At 41.7% G+C, this 8,064-nt stretch overlaps 1 pseudogene; it reads right to left on the bottom strand.

Annotated features, from left to right (window-relative positions):
- Positions 1-7,194: 7,194 nt before the first annotated feature.
- On the bottom strand, positions 7,195-7,827 carry LOC121494302 (annotated as a pseudogene).
- Between the last annotated feature and the right edge of the window lie 237 nt (positions 7,828-8,064).

The raw sequence follows: 8,064 nt of genomic DNA, 5'->3' as shown, positions 1-8,064 counted from the left end.
GTTCACCATGTGTGGATACTCAACACTTAATTCACTTCATAACTGACCATCCATACTAGCTTCATGTTCCCCTTCCAAAGCTCCACAAATCAGCCACCACTGATGGTTTCTTCCCACCCAACAAGTATACTCCTAATAATAACTAAGTGACTTAAGGTAAGGCTTTTTTCTCTTGGGAATTCAAGATATAAATATATAAAGCCAAACCTATAAAACCAAAATCAAGTCATATATGCCAGCTATAGCAAGGCTTCCCAACTCAGCTTTTATCCATGTTTTTTTTTTCTACTATATAAAACTTTTCTCAATCTCATCCAACACCCTTGGCCCCAATCGCTTCTTACACACAAACCCCTTCATGCAAACCATACCATATTCATAACACTTACTTCATAATTCGTTGATCCATGTTGCTAGTTCTCTACTGGTCAAGTGTTTCCCCCTCTTTTTTCTTACTTGGCAAATTCCTACTCATTTTGAGACCAAACTCAAGATTCAACCCCAATTTGCAGCGTGGCCAAATTCTCCATCCAACTTCTAGGCAGAAAAAGAAAAGTTGCTTTCTCAGATATTCTCCTACAGATTTTTCTACACACTCCTATTTATAGCACAGAGTACACTGTATTATGATTCTGGTTTTTTATACTGGTCTTTCTTGAATCTTCACATTTAACTGATTTGAGTGGGCATTTGTCATTTTGTAGCTCTCAGCAAACAACATCTTTACTCTTTGGGGTAAGTTGTCATAATTAGAAAAAACAAATACAAGATTCACTTAAATATGAACATACTTATACTAAAACAGTAACCAGTATTTAACTAAAATTCAGCTTTAGTTATCATATATCTTTTTTTGTATCCCCAAGTGGGGGGAAAAACAAGTTCAGTGGGTAACAGAATTTCCATTAGAAATGACACAGGGTGGGGATGCCTGGTGGCTCAGTGGTTGAGCATCTGCCCTTGGCTCAGGCCATGATCCTGGGGTCCTGGGATCAAGTCCTGCATCAGGCTCCCTACAGGGAACGTGCTTCTTCCTCTGCATTTGTCTGTGTGTCTTGTGACACACACAAGATAAAATCTTTTTTTTAAAGAAAAAAAGAAATGACACAGGGGAGCAGATTATCTCTCTGGAAAGCTCAAGTCTGGGTGCAAGACCTACACTCAGGCATTCCCTGTGCAGTCTCTGACTCTAGAGTATACAAGCTGGGTCACAGTGGCAGAAACCAATATCCAGTCCTCGTGTTGACGATTTCCAAGGAAGATTTGGCAGCATCCCACCCAGACTATTTTGGCTATGATCATAAATGCTAAACCTCCCATGGTTACCATTTCTCTGAGCCTAACTCACATACTTCTCATCAATTCATATTTCCAAATTTTGTTTTATTTTTCTTGATATTATTTTTTCTTTTTTTTTCAAGACACTGAATATGTTTTTATTGAGCCTTTTAGTTTACAGCATGAGGTAAAAGGAAAGTCATTTCACCTTAATATTTACACAGCTGTAGTAAAATATTTTGAACTTTAGAGAATTATGATAGATTACATATATTAAAAGTTGGGGACTGGGTAAACAATATCTGAGTTCTTGAATTTTCCAGTTGACTCTTCCCTTACAATAGTAACCAGCTCTACTTATTAAGTTTCTTCAAGGCCATGTTTTATTGTTGCTAATGTCTTTATATCTAAAGCATTGTTATTTCAATCAAAATCCACTAACTCCATTTTTTTTTTAAATGAAAAAATTTTTACTGGAGTTCAATTTGCCAACCTATAGCATAACACCCAGTGCTCATCCCATCAAGTGCCTCCCTCAGTGAACATCACTCAGTCACCCCCCCATCCCCCGCCCACCTCCCTTTCCACCACCCCTTGTTCCTTTCCCAGAGTTAGGAGTCTCTCATGTTCTGTCTCCTTCTCTGATATTTCCCACTCATTTTTTCTCATTTCCCCTTTATTCCCTGTCACTATTTTTTATATTCCCCAAATGAATGAGACCATATGATGTTTGTCCTTCTCCAATTGACTTATTTCACTCAGCATAATACCCTCCAGTTCCATCCACGTCGAAGCAAATGGTGGGTATTCGTCCTTTCTAATGGCTGAGTAATATTCCGTTGTATACACAAACCACATCTTCTTTATCCATTCATCTTTCGATGGACACCGAGGTTCCTTCCACAGTTTGGCTATTGTGGACATTGCTGCTAGAAACATCAGGGTGCAGGTGTCCCGGCGTTTCATTGCATCTGTATCTTTGGGGTAAATCCCCAACAGTGCAATTGCTGGGTCTAGGGAAGATCTATTTTTAACTCCTTGAGGAACCTCCACACAGTTTTCCAGAGTGGCTGCACCAGTTCACATTCCCACCAACAGTGCAAGAGGGTTCCCCTTTCTCTGCATCCTCTCCAACATTTGTGGTTTCCTGCCTTGTTAATTTTCCCCATTCTCACTGGTGTGAGGTGGTATCTCATTGTGGTTTTGATTTGTATTTCCCTGATGCCAAGTGATGCAGAGAATTTTCTCATGTGCTTGTTGGCCATGTCTGTCTTCCTCTGGGAGATTTCTCTTCATGTCTTTTGCCAATTTCATGATTGGATTATTTGTTTCTTTGCTGTTGAGTTTAATAAGTTCTTTATAGTTCTTGGATACTAGTCCTTTATCTGATACATCATTTGCAAATGTCTTCTCCCATTCTGTAGGTTGTCTTTTAGTTTTGTTGACTGTATCCTTTGCTGTGCAAAAGCTTCTTGTCTTGATGAAGTCCCAATAGTTCATTTTTGCTTTTCTTTCTCTTGCCTTCGTGGATGTATCTTGCAGGAAGTTACTGTGGTCAAGGTCAGAAAGGGTGTTGCCTGTGTTATCCTCTAGGATTTTGTCTCACATTAAGATCTTTCATCCATTTTGAGTTTATCTTTGTGTATGGTATAAGAGAATGGTCCAGTTTCATTCTTCTGCATGTGGATGTCCAATTTTCCCAGCACCATTTATTGAAGAGACTGTCCTTTGTCCAGTGGATAGTCTTTCCTCCTTTGTCGAATATTAGTTGACCATAAAGTTGAGGCTCCACTTCTGGATTCTCTATTCTGTTCCATTGATCTATGTGTCTGGTTTTGTGCCAGTACCACACTGTCTTGATGACCACAGCTTTGCAGTACAACCTGAATTCTGGCATTGTGATGCCCCTAGCTATGGTTTTCTTTTTTAAAATTCCTCTGGCTATTCAGGATCTTTTCTGATTCCACACAAATCTTAAGATGATTTGTTCCAACTCTCTGAAGAAAGTCCATGGTATTTTGATAGGGATTGCATTAAACATGTAAATTGCCCTGGGTAGCATTGACAGTTTCACAATATGAATTCTGCCAATCCATGAGCATGGAATATTTTTCTATCTCTTTGTGTCTTCCTCAATTTCTTTCAGAAGTGTTCTGTAGTTTTTAGGGTATAGATCCTTTACCTCTTTGGTTAGGTTTATTCCTAAGTATCTTATGCTTTTGGGTGCAATTGTAAATGGGATTGACTCCTTAATTTCTCTTTCTTCAGTCTCATTGTTAGTGTATAGAAATGCCACTGATTTCTGGGCATTGATTTTGTACCCTGCCACACTGCTGAATTGCTGTATGAGTTCTAGTAATTTTGGGGTGGAGGCTTTTGGTTTTTCTATGTACAGTACCATGTCATCTACGAAGAGGGAGAGTTTGACTTCTTCTTTGCCAATTTGAATGCCTTTTATTTCTTTTTGTTGCCTGATTGCTAAGGCTAGGACTTCTAGTACTATGTTGAATAGCAGTGGTGAGAGCGGACATCTCTGTCTTGTTCCTGATCTTAAGGGAAAGGCTCCCAGTGTTTCCCCATTGAGAATGATATTTGCTTTGGGCTTTTAAATAGCTTTTAAGATGCTGAGGAATGTTCCCTCTATCCCTACACTCTGAAGAGTTTTGATCAGGAATGGATGCTGTATTTTGTCAAATGCTTTCTCTACATTTATTGAGAGGATCATATGGTTCTTGTTTTTTCTTTTGCTGATATGATCAATTATGTTGATTGTTTTACAAGTGTTGAACCAGCCTTGCATCCCAGGGATAAATTCCACTTGGTCATGGTAAATAATCTTCTTAATGTATTGTTGGATTCTATTGGCTAGTATCTTGTTGAGAATTTTTGCATCCATGTTCATCAGGGATATTGGTCTATAATTCTCCTTTTTGTTGGGGTCTTTGTCTGGTTTTGGAATCTTTTGGTATCAGTTAAGACCTGGTTTGTGACCCAGTATGTGATCTATTCTGGACAAAGTTCCATGTGCTTGAGAAGAATGTGTATTCAGTTGCGTTTGGATGTAAAGTTCTGTAAATATCTGTGAAATCCATCTGGTCCAGTGTATCATTTAAAGCTCTTGTTTCTTTGGAGATGTTGTGCTTAGAAGATCTGTCAATTGTAGAAAGTGCTACGTTCAAGTCACCAAGTATAAGTGTATTATTATCTAAGTATGTCTTAACTTTGGTTATTAATTGATTGATATACTTGGCAGCTCCCACATTCGGGGCATAAATATTGATGATTGTTAAGTCTTCTTGTTGGATAGAACCTTTAAGTATGATATAGTGTCCCTCTTCATCTCTTACTACAGTCTTTGGGATAAACTTTAGTTTATCTGATATAAGGATGGCTACCCCTGCTTTCTTTTGAGGACGATTTGAAAGGTAAATGGTTTTCCAACCTTTTATTTTCAGGCTGTAGGTGTCCTTATGTCTAAAATTAGTCTCTTGTAGGGGATCCCTGGGTGGCTCAGCAGTTTCGTGCCTGCCTTTGGCCCCGGGCGCGATCCTGGGGTCCAAGGATCGAGTCCCGCGTCAGGCTCCTGACATGGAGTCTGCTTCTCCCTCTGCCTGTGTCTCTGCCTCTCTCTCTCTCTCTCTATCATAAATAAATAAAAATATATCTTTAAAAAAATAAAATAAAATTAGTCTCTTGTAGACAGCAAATAGATGGGTCCTGCTTTTTTATCTAGTCTGAAACCCTGTGCCTTTTGATGGGGTCATTAAGCCCATTCACTTTCAGAGTTACTATTGAAAGATATGAATTTAGTGTCATCATGATACCTATTCAGTCCCTGTTTTTGTGGATTGTTCCCTTGGACTTCCTCTCCCCCTTAGTATTTCTTGCAGAACTGGTTTGGAGGTCACATATTCTTTCAGTTTCTGCCTATCTTGTAAGCTCCTTATTTCTCCTTCTATTCTGAATGAGAGCCTTGCTGGATAAAGTATTCTTGGTTGCATGTTCTTCTCATTTAGGGACCTGAATATATCCTGCAGCCCTTTATGGCCTGCCAGGTCTCTGTGGAGAGGTCTGCTGTTAATCCAATATTTCTCCACATAAAAGTTAGAGATTTCTTGTCTCTTGCTGCTTTAAGGATCTTCTTCTCTTTATCTTTGGAATTTGCAAGTTTCACTATTAAATTTCCAGGTGTTGAGCGGTTTTTTTTATTGATTTTAGGGGGGATCTATTTCCTGGATCTGAATGCCCATTTCCCTTCCCAGATTAGGAAAGTTCTGAGCTATGATTTGTTCAAATACATATTCTGGACCTCTGTCCCTTTCGGAGCCCTCGTGAACTCCAATTCAATGTAGATTTTTCCTTCTGAGGCTGTCATTTATTTCCCTTAACCTATCCTCATGATCTTTTAATTGTTTTTGTCTTTTTCCTCAGTTCCCTCCTTGCCATCAACTTGTATTCTATGTCACTCACTCGTTCTTCGACCTCGTTAACCCTTGTCATTAGGACCCCTAGTTTGGATTGCATCTCCTTTAATTGATTTTTAATTTCTGCCCCATTAGATCTAAATTCTGCAGTCATGAAGTCTCTTGAATCCTTTATGCTTTTTTCTAGAGCCACCAGTAGCTTTATAATTGTGCTTCTGAATTGGCTTTCGGACATCGAACTGTAATCCAAATTCTGTAACTGTGGGGGAGAGGACTGTGATTCTTTCTTTTGAGATGAGGTTTTCCTTCTAGTCATTTTGCTCAGTGCAGAATGGCCAAAAAACAAGTTGTACTGGGAAATGGAGAAGAGAGAAGAGAGAAGAGAGAAGGAGAAGAAGAAAGAAGAAAGGAAAAAAGGGGGGGGGAAGCAAACAGAAAACAAAAACAAGGGGGAGTATCATCTGATTCTATATACTGTAAATCCCTCGACTTCCCCTGGAACTTTCCAGTGCTGCTTGGTCAATAACTTGTTATTCCCCTGTCTGTCCAGCAGGTCTTCTGGGGGAGGTTCTGATTCTCAGGTATCAGCACTTGGGGGAGCTGCTCAGCTCCCTCCTGGTGCAGGGCTCAGTGGGAGTTGTTTATCCGGTTCATCCTGTGAGGCCACTGTGAGGCTCAGTGGGGGTTGTTCATCCTGTGAAGCCCCAGGAGGAACAACAACAGTGGCAGCAGCCAGCTCTCCAGCTCTGGAGTCAGCTCCCGCAGTAACAACCACAGCTCCCAGTCCGCAGGGGCCTGGATGCTCCGGGGGCGGGCCGCCTGGTGGCAGAAGCATCCTTGCTATCTTGTGTCCTTCCGGCCTCTGCCTGTCCTGGGGGGAGCTCAGGATCCTGGGCTGTGTCCCCAGCACCCTGGGCTCCGGGCCTGCGCTGCTGGAATCGCGCTCCCTGCCACCAATCGAGCCAACACCGAAGCTGCTCCTGAGGCTGCGCAGCCCCCTCCACCGAGCTCTGCCTGTGCTGCCTCCGAGCTGCTCCCAGGCCCCGCCAGGAGCACTGCAGGCCCTTAGGGAGCTCGCCGCGGGGTGTGGCACGCTCTCCCTCGGTTAGTGCCCCTGGAAGCCTGAGGGCACCCCCGCCGCTCCTGGGGTCCTGCTGCAACTCCCTGCGAGCGCCTTTCCGACCCGGAAGATTGGTGAAGCTCCTGCTTCTCCGGGAGGGGGATCCAGTCCTGGAGCTCTCGATGGGGGGCCTTAGCCCGGCTCCTTGCAGGGCCCCTCCCCCTTGGATGCTTTTTATTTATTTTCCCCTTCTTCCTACCTTGATAGAAGTGCAAACTCTTCTCACTGTAGCATTCCAGCTGTGCTCTCTTTAAATCTCAGGCCGAATTCATAGGTTTCCAGGATGATTTGAAAGTTATCTAGGTAAGTTGGTGGGGACAGGTGACTTGGGGACCCTACTCTTCCGCCATCTTGCTCCCTCCCCCCCACTAATTCCATTTTAAAAATGAGTTTTGCATTTGGTGGAATTTTGGCATCAGGCTGTCCTTTCTTTCCATAAGCCCATTCTGGTTCAATCTCTAGTCAAGCCTTTTCTCCTTTACTCATACTTAAGAGTGGTTCATCTCATCCTCTGATAACTTTGCCTATTCCAACCTTAAAACTTAAAGGCTTGGCATTTTTCTTCTTCTTTGAACTTATTTGAATATTATTAGTATCAAAAACAGTTCCATTCTGTACTGTTCCTGTATACCAGCAGTGAACAATACCTCCTTTTTTAAGGACAGATTTTGTATGTTTTGGTGGACCCTCATCCAGAGTCTCTTCAGACTTGGTTTCTTTGGGTTTATCTTCATTAAGCTTCACATTTTTCACCTGCTCAGACACTTTACTTATACTTTCAGTACCTTTGAAACACTTACTTTCAAAAAGATGGTTGTAGGCTGTAGCCAAATGGTCCTTGTTAGCTGTCTTGGCCACATTTTTAATGTTTCCTAATAATTTATGTTCTGCAAGAAACAAATTTGAACCGTGGTCCTGTAGAAACTTGATAACGTGATTCTTGGGTAGTTGCTCGCTGAGCACCTGCTCCATGGTGCAGGCCCGCTGCAGAAAGGCAGCCGCCATCCCCACCCCCCCACCCCCACTGCCTCTGCTTTACTCGATATTATTTTTTCTTGATATTTTTTACCATGCACCATATTACATATTTGTTTATTTGGTGTCTGTCTTCCCTAATAGAAATATACTTCCAAAACTTTGCTTTGTTCTTTGATTTACTCCTAACTGTAGAACGGGGCTTAGCTCATGGCAGGTGCTCTGTGTAGATTTGCTGAATAAAGGAAAGTAATGAATGAATTCTTT

This window comes from Vulpes lagopus, chromosome 7 (genome assembly GCF_018345385.1).
Source record: "Vulpes lagopus strain Blue_001 chromosome 7, ASM1834538v1, whole genome shotgun sequence".
In the NCBI taxonomy this organism is placed as follows: domain Eukaryota; kingdom Metazoa; phylum Chordata; class Mammalia; order Carnivora; family Canidae; genus Vulpes; species Vulpes lagopus.
The sequence above is the reverse complement of the archived record's forward strand: the minus strand, read 5'-3'. Positions and strand labels throughout refer to the sequence as shown.